This window comes from Pan troglodytes, chromosome 5 (assembly GCF_028858775.2).
Source record: "Pan troglodytes isolate AG18354 chromosome 5, NHGRI_mPanTro3-v2.0_pri, whole genome shotgun sequence".
Classification (NCBI taxonomy): domain Eukaryota; kingdom Metazoa; phylum Chordata; class Mammalia; order Primates; family Hominidae; genus Pan; species Pan troglodytes.
The window spans coordinates 74,855,653-74,868,754 of NC_072403.2; the positions used below are offsets into that span (position 1 = coordinate 74,855,653).

General features: G+C 33.7%; 1 long non-coding RNA gene across 4 annotated transcripts in view; it reads left to right on the forward strand.

The window, feature by feature from the left end:
• Positions 1-4,960: 4,960 nt before the first annotated feature.
• The window catches only part of LOC129144275 (uncharacterized), a 49,581-nt gene continuing 41,439 nt past the window's right edge, over positions 4,961-13,102 (forward strand). The window contains exon 1 of one of the 4 annotated variants that reach the window (XR_008548549.1): positions 4,961-5,157. This is a non-coding gene — a long non-coding RNA (uncharacterized LOC129144275). Of the gene's footprint in view, positions 5,158-7,369; positions 7,488-13,102 lie in introns of those variants that run through there. The other 3 variants (XR_008548548.1, XR_008548547.1, XR_008548546.2) reach the window with 3 other exon arrangements.

A 13,102-nucleotide genomic window follows, 5' to 3' on the forward strand; every position in this document is an offset into this window, starting at 1 on the left:
TTGTTTAGTTGTTTGAGTTCCTTGTAAATTCAGCATGTTAGTCTTCTGTCAGATAAGCAATTTGCAAATAGTTTCTTTCATTCAACAGGTAGTCATTTCACTCTGTTGATTGTTTCTTCTGCTGTGCAGAATTTTTTAGCTTAGTATGGTCCCATTTATCTATTTTCGTTTTTGTTGCCTGTGGTTTTGAGGTCGTAGACATAAAATCTTCACCTAGACAAATGTCGTGAAGAATTTGTGCTACGTTTTTTTCTTGTAGTTTTACAGGTTGGGTATTACCGTTAAGTCTTTATTACATATTGAATTGATTTGTTGTATATAGTGAGAGATAAGCATCCAGTTTTATTTTTCTGCATATGGTTATCCAATTTTCCCAAAACCATTTATTGAATAGGGTGTCCACCAGTGTATGTTATTGATGACTTTGTTGAAGTTCAGTTTTCTGTAAATATGTGGATTTATTTCTGTGTTTTCTATTCTGTTTTTTGGTCTATGTGTCTACTTTTATGCCAGTACCATGCTTTTTACATTACTGTAGCCCTGTAATAACGTTTTAAGTCAGGTTGTGTGATGACTCCTTTTGTTCTTTCTGCTCAAGTTTGCTTTGGCTATTCAGACTCTTTTTTGGTCCCATATGAATTTTAGAATGGCTTTTTCTATTTCTATAAAAATGACATTTTTATTTTGATAGGGATTGCTTTAAATTTATTAATTTTAGGGGGGCAGTGTGTCATCTTAAGATTATCATGTTCTCCAATTCATGAGCATGGAATGTCTTTCTATTTGTGCCTTCTTCAGTTTCTTTTGCCAGTGTTTTGCAGTTTTCCTCATAGAGAGCTTTCACCTCTTTGGATACATTTATTCCTACGTATTTTACTTTTGTAGTGATTGTAAATGGAATTGTCTTCTTGATTTCTTTTTTGGCTACTTTATTACTGGTGTATTGAAATGTTACTGATTTTTGTATTTTGGATTTGTGTCTTGAAATTTTACCAAATTTGTTTTTCTGTTCTAAGAGTTTTTTGGTGGAGTATTTTTTTTTTTTAAGATAGAAGACATAGTGTTTGCAAAGAAAGAAAATTTGGCTTCCTCTTTTCCAAATCAGATGGCTTTTCTTTCTTTCTCTTGCCTGATTGCTCTGGTTAGGACTTCCCCTACTATGTTAAATAGGAGTGGTGATAATGGACATCCTTGTCTTCTTCCTATTCTTAGAAAAAAGGCTTTCAGATTTTTCTCCATTCAGAATGATTTTAGCTATGGGTTTGTCATGTATGGATTTATTATTTTGAGGTATGTTCCTTCTATGACTACTTTCTTGAGAGTTTTTGTCATGAATGATTGTTAAATTTGCTAAATTATTTTTCTGTATGTATTGATTAACATATGCTTTTTGTCCTTCATTATATTGATGCAGTGTATCGTGTTTATTGATAATTTGCATATATTGTACCATCCTTGAATCATTAGGCTAAATCCCTCTTGATAGTGGTATATTATTTTTTATGTGCTATTGGATTCAGTGTTGTTGAATATTTTTGTGGCTATGTTTATCTGATATTTTATCTGATAAAACTCTGCGGCGATCTTTTGTATTTCTGTATATCAGTTGTAATGTCTCCTTTTTCACTTTTTTTCTTCATTAGTCCAGTTAGCCATTTATGAATTATATTTATCTTTTCAAAGAAACAACTTTATATTTGATAGATCCTTTGTGGGTTTTTAAGCCTCTATTTCATTTAGTTCTGTCCTGATCTTTATTATTTCTCTTTTTTTCTGCTAATTTGGGGTTTGGTCTGTTCTTGCTTTTCTAGTTCCTTGAGGTACATCATTACATTATTTATATTAATTGTTTTTAGTTTTTGATGTAAGCATTTATTGCTATGAACTTCCCCCTTAGCAGTATTTTTTCTGTGTCCCACAGATTTTGGTATGTTGTATTTTCATTTTCATTTGTTTCAAGAAACTTTTTTATTTTCATCTTAAGTTTATTTATTAACTCAATGGGCTTTCAGGAGCATGTTGTTTAATTTCTGTGTATTTGTATTGTTTCCAAAATTCTTCTTGGTATTGATTTCTAATTTTATCCCATTGTAATCTGGAAAGATATGTGATGAGATTTTGATTTCTTAAAATTTCTTGAGACTTGTTTTATGACCCTAACGTATGCTCAATCTTGGAGAATGTTTCATGTGCCAACGAGAAAAAAAAATGTATTCTGAAGTTGGATAAAATGTTCTGTAAATGTCTGTCATGTCCATTTGGTTTAAAGTCCAGTATAAGTACAATGTTTCTTTGCAGATTTCCTGCCTTAGTGATCAGTCTGATGCTGAGAGTGGGTGTTGTGAGAGTCCCCCATTATAACCATATTGTGATATGTAATCTAAATAATAATTAGTTTTTCTTTAGATATAATAATATTGGCTTTATGAATCTGGGCACTCCAGAGTTGGAAGCCTATCTATTTAGAATTGTTATATCCTCTTGCTGATTTCTTTATCATTATATAATGACTATCTTTATCTTCTTTTTTCCATTAAAGTCTGTTTTTATCTGATACAAGTATTGTTACTCCTGCTCACTTTTGGTTTCCATTTGCATAGAATATCATTTTCCATCCCTTTACTTTCGATCTAGTTATATCTTTTCAGATGAAGTGTATTTTTTGTAGGTAGCATATTGTTGGATCATATTTTTAAATCCGCTCAGTGAGTTTATATTTTAAGCCACTTACATTCAAGGTCATTATTGATATTTAAGGTTTTGTTCTCTTCATGTTGTTTTCTGGCTGGTGTGCATATTCTTTCCTTCTTTCTTTTTCTTATTGACTCTCCTTGTGGTTTGCTGATTTTCTGTGGTGGTACCATTTGAGTCTTTTCTTCATTTGTGTGTTTGAAATACCAGTGAGTTTTATTTTGTGTGTGTGTTTTCTTGGTAAATGTCATCCTTTTGCTTCTAGGTTTAGAGCTCCCTTAAGCATTTCTTGTAAAACCAGAATTCCCCTATCATTTGCTTGTCTGAGAAAGACTAAATTTTGCCCTCTTTTATGAAGGATAATTTCGCTGAATATGGTGTTCTTGACTGGATTTTTTTTCTATCTGCATTTTGAATATATCATCCCATTTTATCCTGGCCTGTAAGGTTTCTGCTAAGAAGTCTGCTGTTCGGGGCTCTTATGGTGACAAGATGTTTTTCTCTTGCTGCTTTTAGAATTTTCTCCTTATCATTGACTTTAGATATTTTCACTATAATATTTCCTGAAGAAGGCCTTTTGGCATTGCATCTGTTTGAGTATTGTCGGGCCCCGTATCTGAATGTCTAAATCTGTTGCTAGACTTGGAAAAATTTTATCTATTATTTAATTAATTAAATTTTGAAAACTTTTCATTGAATAGATTTTGAACCTGTATCATTAAATGGAGTTTGAAAATTCTTTGCCTACAGGCCTATTTTGTATTTTATTCAAGGAGTTCTTCAACTCCAGAATTTCTGTTTGGTTCTTTTTTTTTTACGATATGTATCTCTTTGGTAAATTTCTCATTTATATCCTTATATGATTTTCTGATTTTTGTATTTTTTAATACTCTGGGATTTCATGAATTTCTTTGAGATTAGGATCTGTTGCTAGAGAATTATTTTGTTCATTTGGAGGTGTCATATTTCCTTACTTTATTTATGCCTCCTGTGTCTTCATGTTGATATCTGCACATCTGGTGTAATAGTCACTTCTTTTAATTTTTGAATTTACTTTCATAGAGGAAGACTTTTTTCATGAGGATATATTTATAATATTCGTTGAGTGGGGCCCTTTGACTTTCCTTCTGAGTGTGTTCAGTAGTGCAGCCTATGTATGATTTATTCAACTGTAAACAGCATAAGTAGTATATGCAATTTCCTTGGTGGTTTACGGTTTGGTTATTAGCAGAGGCTATGGTGAAGTTTTGCTTGGAAAATGGATCCCTGGTTGGCCAGTTTTGGGGCACCAGTGGTGGCATCAATGGACTTAGTGTGCCTGTTCTTGGGCCCCAGGGTGGTTTATGCTGGCACTGGTGTTAACAGGATTCAGTGGGCAAATTCTTGGGACTCTGGATTGCCTCATGGGATGCTGGTAATGGCAGTGTTGGGACAGGCAGAGCGGGTTCTTGGGTCCCTAGGCAGCTGGTGTAATGTGGGTAATGGGAGTTGTAGTGGTGAGATGATCCTTTGGATCCTGAGTCATGTATGCTACTGTCTGCGGTAGCAATGCAGGGTGTTGTCACTCACATCCCCATAAACACAGTTTTCAGACTTGTCTGCTCTTGATGGCAGTAGCACTACAGCACTGCACAGATAGAGGAGGGACCCCGCTGTTCACACACAAGCCAAGCATAAGGATCACACCACCAATGAAGGCATAGTCACCACTTACAGCCCCAGTCAGCCCTCTAGCTCACCCACCTCAGCCTTTGTCAGCAGCAGCAGAAACTATGCCTGCAGTGGTGTGCAAATGTGCAGAAGAAGTCCCGTTCTCTCCACGTGAGTCTGAGCCCAGAGGCTGCTATGCCCATGCGAGGGGATCTCACTCTCTGCTTGTGAGGCTTAGCACAGAGTTTGTGTTGCTGCTGAGCATGGGACCACTTCTCACAGACCCCGACAGGGAGCACTCAGGCTCTGGGAAGCATATGTTTTAGTTTTCATTGTCTCAGTTTCCAAATTTTTTAATACATTGTGTTGTCCTTTCCCCAGAGAGTAGTACTCTCTGTGGGCTAGAGTACTGGGGACTCCACAGCACCTTTTGTCCAGCCAGTGCTGTGCCACTGTAGCCCTCTATGTAGACACTAGGGGTTGTTAGTGAGGAATTTTGGGATGTGGAGATATGGAAGCTGTGGTTTCCAGGTCAGGATGCAGCCCCATTATGGCTATACTCTCACAATGGTGCTTTATTTCAGATGCTTAGGTCTTGGGAGTGTAAATGCCCTAGCACGTGTTGCCTGTCTGGTACAATGCACTCTTGGGAATTTCAAATCACTACCCATGCTAGTGTCAGGGACTGTGTGGGCAGTGGAGCTCTCTCATGGTTCTGATTACAGCAGCCCAGAGCGGGGAAGTGGAACACTCAAGTTCTCTCTCTTACCCTTTCCCCGTAATAGTGAATCCCTCAAGGCTCTCAGACTGTCGTGGGTGAGTTGACCATTTATTTCCTTCTCTTTCTATGCCTCAGTGTATCCCCATAACTTCTCTGTTTCACTCTAGTGTTCTCTCCTAGTGTTCTCTCCTAGTTTGAGGAGTAATTATCTATTTGTAATTTGGGTTTTTCTTTCTGGAGAGGATGACTGTTCAATTTCTCTAGGCAGCCATCTGGAGCCAGGATCTAGTTTTCCATTTATGTACATCATATTATTTAAAATAAAACCACAATCACATTTTTAGTATTATACTACAACACAACTGCAGCTGTAATACATATTCATATTTTATAAAAGTGTTATATTATTGTACATTTATTTCACGTTTGTAATTTAATAAAATTTATTTTGTAATAATTTTGCATTTTTTCAGATATCATAGATATAATGTAGAGGTTCTTGCATACTCTTCAACCAGCTTCCCCTGATGTTAATATTTAATGGTTCATTTGTCAAATCTTAGAAATTAACATTAGTCTAATATGATTAATTAAACTAGAGACTGCAAATTTCACTAGTGTTTCCATTAATGCTATTTTTCTGTCCTGGAATGTATTCTAGGATACCACATTGTGTTAGATACATTAGGATGTCAAGTTCCTTTTAGTTTTTATGAAGTTCTAGTCAAATTTTACGGTCTGAGTTTATGAACTAAACCTTCTCTAGGTCACGTTAAATTTTGTATTTGTTCCATAGTGCTTGAAATTCCTATGAACTTTACTCATGTTTGAAGCTCCTGATAAGTGATAAATATGATTTTTCTATGCCATTGATATAAACATATTTAATATATATTTTTTAGATAATATGCCTGTAGTTTTCCCATTGAGTTTTTTATTTTTAAAACTGCTTTATGTAAGAATACACTGAGGTACTTGAAGTCAAAGATTGTTCAATTTATATGAGATTATTTTCCCTTTTCTCTGGACATTTAAGAGTTCTCTGGGGAGAAATAATTTAATTCGGTGATATTAAATAGCTTTAATGACATAGGAAAAAACAGTCTTCCCTGTTCACAATTTGTAAACCCCTCACCAACCTCCACATTCCCCTATCATCTCAGACAAGCTTTTCTCATATTCTTATTTGCTGTTTTTGGAATCAGTGTTGACACATTCGTTGAAATACAAACACATTCAGTCATTCCAATTATCCTTGATTCCTTTTTCCAACATTGGTCTTTGCTTCATATCTGTAGTTAGTTATTTGTGATTCTAGTTCAAAGTCTTATATCCATCTAAACATTTATCTCCTATATTACTTATCGTGCCTCAGTTCAGGCCCTCCTTGCAACTTACCTCGATGAGCTTAACAAACTTCTGCTCTGATTTTCTGACATTAAATCCTTTAGCTCCTAATTTTATAATTTTTAGAGTGAAGAAGATGAAGCAATGTGAAAAGAGTGTGAAATAGGGTTGATATTTCATTTGAGACAAGCAATAAAGACTTCTCTGATGAGATAATATTTAAAAAAATCTGAAAGAACAGAAATAAAATCTCTATATTCATATGGAAAAATGAATTCTAGGTATAGAGTTTAGCATTCTACAACAACCTCAGAGACTTACTGGGCATTTAAAGAAATCACAAGTGTCTGTGTGACTAAAAACAAATGAACATGAAGAGTATTAGAAAATTGAACTAAGAGGGTGGGGAGTAGGGCATGGAAGCAACAAATTACCAAAATACTGAAGGAGAAGGTAAGAGTTTGAGGTTTTGCTTTGAGTGATATTGGAAGCCATAATAAAGATTTGGGTATAAAATGACATGTTATATATCCGTACAATCACTATAGCTCTTATTTATACTGCAGGCAGATGTGAGTGGAAGTAGGGAGATTAAATTGAATAAATTATGGGAAATTTTCTGATTTTATTTCTCTAAATATACAATGATTTTGCTTGGAAAATAACATTTGTGTGAGATCTTGATAATCATCTTACTAACTTTTACATGAGTGAAGTTTTCAGGGGAGAATGGCTATAGATATGTCTTAGAATAGTTAAAATAATACTTAGAATATGGTATGTCAAAGGATAAGATGTGAATAAATCCCCAATGGAGTTAAGTCCAAAGAGTGAGCCATTTCAGGTGTAAGTGTCCAGGTGATGAAAGATAAGTTAGAAATATTGCTGTTGCTATGGTGACTGTTGTAAGCACAATGGTGGGGCTGATGGGATTAGCATTGTTGGCACTTAATGCAAATTGTGATTTTGAACTTGTGAGTAGTAGTGAGGCAGCATGGATTATGGAATGGTCTTACCAGAAGCATAGAGTTTGAAAAATTCCTCTGGGAGTTTGCTAAAGGCCATGTAGAGGTCAGTGGTAAGTTTGCCTCGCTAGAACATGAGGGCTTTTGTGGGTCATTCCAATAGAACTCCCAAGAGCAATGACAAGACTGGTTAAATAGCTGGCTTAGGGTTCTCTGAGCCTCCCTAACCTCGTACTTCCTATTCAGTTTACTTTCTAGGCTCTATTTTGTACTTTTGTTTTTCTAGTCCCAGCAGTTCCTTAAAGTTCTGTTTTATTGTCATATTCTCCACACTATCTTTATGATACTATATTTGTTTCCTTGGCCTCATCTGTCACCTCTATGTTTAGAACACTCGCCCTGTGTCTTTAAATTTTTTTATTAATTTGATCCTATGTCTTAATGGTGATGACGCACAATGCTGCAAAGTAAGTGTGTTTAAAAATAAACTCCTTCCTGAAAACTCATAAATAAAAAGACAGAAAATAGCTGATGGAAATGAACAAAACATTTAAACATACATACAATGATAAAGGTGAATAAATATGTAAAAAAATTCAAAACTTTATTTTTCCAAAAAATTCAAATTAACACCACATTTGGAAAAATTATACAAGTGTATCAGAATAACAAAAATGGAAAAAATAGAAAATTCCAAATATAAGTAAGAAAACAAAGCAATTGGTACTCTCATGAAGTGCTGGGAGCAGTTTCAGTGGCACAACTGTACTTGGGAACTGTTTATTAATATTCTCAGAAGATGACTATATGCTGTCTTCCAACCTAGAAATTTTACTCTTTGGTATATACCCAATGGAAATATGGCATATATTCCCAGAAAGTATTGAAATGCATATTTAAACATTTGAAATAGCTCTGAAATGGAAAATTGTCAAATGTCCATGAAGATAAAAATGAATAATTAAATTAGGAAATATCTTTATGATAGGTTACTGTATAGTAACTATAACTATATACAACAACTTGGGAGACTTTCATAAGAAAACTTGGATTAAAAAAATCAGATATAAAAAGATGCACTTGTCATATGGTTTCAGTGCTATACAGCACAAAACAGCTAAAATGAGTATATAATTTTAAAGTCAAGATAGTAGTTACTCTCTGGGAGTCATGACTAGAAAGGGACATGATTAGTTTTTGGGGTGCTTGTAATATTCTGTTCCTTGACAAAATGTAGCTGGAATAAGATCTTGGTTTTCTAATAATGGTGTATATTTACCAGTGTTCCACAATGTTTTTGTGTGTGTTATCAGCTACATTTTAGATTAGGCTTAAAAACAAGCTTCAAGGACAGGATTACAAAAAACAACTCTGAACACAGAAGAACATCATTAAAAGAGAAGTACAAAAGAATAGAATCTTTTGAGTAAAATAAAAACTGTGTAACAAATGAATTCTTCACAAAAAAATGTATACACCAAAACAGATTAGGTCTATCAAACCTGGCAACTGCTGAAAAAGAACAAAAGCCTTAATTTTTAAATACTCAAATAAGCTAAGGTTTCAGCAGCCTCAAAAGTAAAGGAAATCTCAAAGCAAAAAATATGTATGGTTTATCTTTGAAAGTAATCTATTTATATGCTGAATAAATTATAGTTAAACCTGTTTGCCTAGAAAACCAATGAAAGCTCTGCAGATGTAGTTTCCTTTTGGCATGAAGTGCCTTTGAAGTTAACCATAGTTTAACATGCTGAGTGTGAAATAAACATCAGGGTAATGCAGGCTCATTACAGATACAAAATCTAAAAATAAGCTTACAAAAATGAGAGAAAAAGGCTTTTTCCTAAATATATGAGTATATATAATAAAACTCATTGGAAAACCTCAATATCTGTAGACTGCTTAGGCATGTTCAAAGGATGGCATACATATTGTGAGTATGAGAACTGTGGTTTTCTAAAATTTACATGGGCCTGGAGCTAAGCTTTTGTGTAGCGTCTTGATTTATTCTTCACTTGTTCCCTTGTCATTTTTAATCAGTGTCATGGATTTTCAGACTATCCATACACCAATAAATGCTCAAATGTGTGCTTAAATGTAGGTATCTCCAAATTAACATGGCCCACTGCTGTCTCAGCATAACTACCTGGGAATCTAACAGGCATCTCAAACTCATCGCATAAAAAACAAACACCTGTTCATCCTCCCCACCTTCATACTCATCTAAGAAAAATAAGCTTAAATTTTTACTTCTTCAGGTTAAATGGCTTTGTGTCAACGCTGATATTTCTCTCATACCACATATTCAGTGTGACAGAGTGACAGAGCCTTTGACATTTTAACCCACTCCACTTGTCGGTGAGGATTGAACTCTTTGAGAAGGGATAGCCAAAATTTCATCAGATCCAAATTATTATACTTTCACCTAAATTCCCATACTGTCATTTATTATTTAATTTAGTATATTTTCTTCTATTAACTCTAAGTTTTAAATTGATTGGCATTCCTCTTCTAAGAGCCAAGCACCCTGCCAACGTCCCAAATGAGAATCTGCATTTAATAATGTAGTTCACAATTGGGACTGAAGGAACTTGCTAAGCATAATTTCATGGTTTAGTAACAAGGAGGTTCTAATATTTTAAAAACCCTTTGCATATTCGATAATTTTTTACGTTTATAGTTTTTAGGGGTACATAGTAGGTGTGTATATTTATGGGGTACATGAGATATTTTGATACAGGCATACAATATGTTATAATCATATCAGAATAAATGAGGTATCCATCACCTCAAGCATTTATTATTTGTATTACAAACATTCCAATTATACTCTTTAGTTATTTTTCACTGTACGATAAATTATTATTAACTATAGTCACCCTGTTATGCTAATAATACGTCTTATTCATTCCATCTAACTATATTTTTGTACCCATTAACCATCCCCACTTCCCACCCCAATTTCCACTACTCTTCTCTGCTTCTGGTAATCATCATTCTACTCTCTATCTCCATGAGTTCGGTGGTTTTAATTTGTAGCTTCCACAAATGAGTGGAGAAAGGGGAGTCTTCACACATGGTTGGTGGAAATGTAAATTAGTACAACCACTGTGGAGAAGAGCATGAAGTTTCCTCAAAAAACAAAAAAATAGAGCGACCATATCGTCCAGCAGTCTTACTGCTAGGTATGTACCCCGAAGAAAGGAAATAAGTATATTGAAGAGATATTTGCACTTTTATGGTTATTGTAACACTATTTAAAATAGCCAAGATTTAGAATCAACCTAAGTGTCCATCAACAGATGAATGGATATAGAAAATGTAATACAGAAACACAGTGGAGTACTATGCAGACTATAAAAAAAGAACTATAAAAGGAATGAGATCCTGCCATTTGCAACAACATGGCTAGATGATGATTTTTTTAAACCTTTGGCTTATCTAATAAGATAAAAAAAATCCTCCAAGATCAATCCAAAACTGAATCATGAATACTGAAAGGCAAGCACACCCTGAAACTGGGTCATGTCCTAAGGGAATGCTGATCCTAGATAAAACAGAGCTTTTTGAAGACAATTGTTTTGTTTTAGAGAAGTTTTATGTTCATCACAAAACTGTTACGGTATAGAGATTTCCTATATCCCTTCTATCCCCAGGCAAGCATAGCCACTCATATTATTAACATCCCACACAAGAGTGGCACATGCTACAATTTATGAAAGTATGTTGACACATCAAAATCACTCAAAGTCCATTGTTTCATTAGGGTTCTCTTTTGATGTTGTATAGTCTATGGGTTTGGATAAATTTATAATGACAGTTGCTCATCAGTATGGCAATACAGAGTATTTTCACTGTCGTAAAAGTCGTCCGTATCTTTTTGACTCTCCCCACGTTGGCCCTAACCTCAGGCAACCACTGATCTTCTTACTGTCTCCATAGTTTTGTCCTTTCCAAAATGTCCTATTTTTGAAATAATAAATTATATTGACTTTTTAGATTGGCTTTTATTCACTTATTAATATGCGTTTAAGTTTATGTATTTGTAAGACTTGGTAGCTAGTTTCTTTTAGTGCTGAATAATATTTCATTGTCTGGCTGTACCACAATTTATTTATTCATTTACCTAGTGAAGAATACTGTGATTGTTTGATTTCAAGTATTTGCAGTTATGAACAAATCTCCTATAAACATCTGTGTAAAATTTTGCTATAATTGCTGGAGAGAATACATATGTAAAGGTTAGAGCCCTTGAAAAGTGAGAGAAAGCTCAGCAACTTTCTGGAAGGAACACCAAAAATCCAACACCTATAAGCTAAAGAATAAAGTGATATTAAGTACCTCAATGGATGATAGAGAGAAAAATATATTCTTTAAAAATTCATAATCACAATCTAACCTTCATAAATACATCAGATTCAGATTAAAAGTAACCAATTTCAATCTATTTCTTGGGCATTTAACTTATGAGAAATTACCAAAGTATGTAAGAACACTGAAAGCATCAATAAATATCACTGCCTGTTCAACATTATAAATATCTAAAAATAAACACTGGAATCAACCTCAATGTTTCTTAATTTGTTTGCAGATTTTTTGAATAAATGACAATAAAAATGAAATATGACACTGTTTTGCTGAAAGAGGAATTAGATTGAATTTCGCCTTTCCAGAAAAAAAGGTAGTCTAGAAAGATTGAAAGAAAGATTCTGATGGGTCCTAAAGTTAAAGGGACTGTGTCTGCTTCTGGACAGTTTCATTACAGAGTAGCATAATTTCTGGAAATTAAAAATATCTAGTTGATGTGGTGTGTCTATATTAAATGAGATAAAGGATATATATATATGGATATATATATGGATATATATATGGATATATATATATGGATATATATATGGATATATATATATGGATATATATATGGATATATATATATGGATATATATATGGATATATATATGGATATATATAGGATATATATAGGATATATATGTAGGATATATATATGATATATATAGGATATATATATGATATATACGATATATATATGGATATATATATGATATATATATATGGATATATATATGTTGCCTGTAGGCCATGCTTGGCATATATCTATGGATGTATCTATGGATATATGCCAAGCATGGCCTACAGGCAACATAAGATGGAGCAGAACAAGAGAATGAAGATAATGAATGTCTTCATGCTAGCTTATAAGTACACCAGCGACTGAGAATATCTAGATGTCCCCTATATCTAGGATGCTTAAACTGTGACATGCATTTAACTTAAGATATAAGCCCTTACTTATTGGAGAGATTCTAACTATAATGAATGTGAAGCTTATAATCAGAAAAGTGTACTATTATACATGTATGTATATACGTGAATATTTCAATAAATTTTACTTTACATAAACCTATTATATATGTTTATATAGAAGTTATATACCTGTAGGCTATTTAATCCATACCTCAGATTGCAGATTGAAGTTTATACCATGCAGCTACGCACACACACATATGTAGTTGCATATATGTTTATACGATGCAGCTACATATATGTGTGTGTATGTGGCTGCATTGTATAAACACAATGGAGTACTATTCAGCCATAAAAAATAATGAACTGAAAGTATATATATATATATATATACACACACACACACACACAAACATATATATATGTAGCAGCATAGTATAAACTGTATAAATATATAACGATA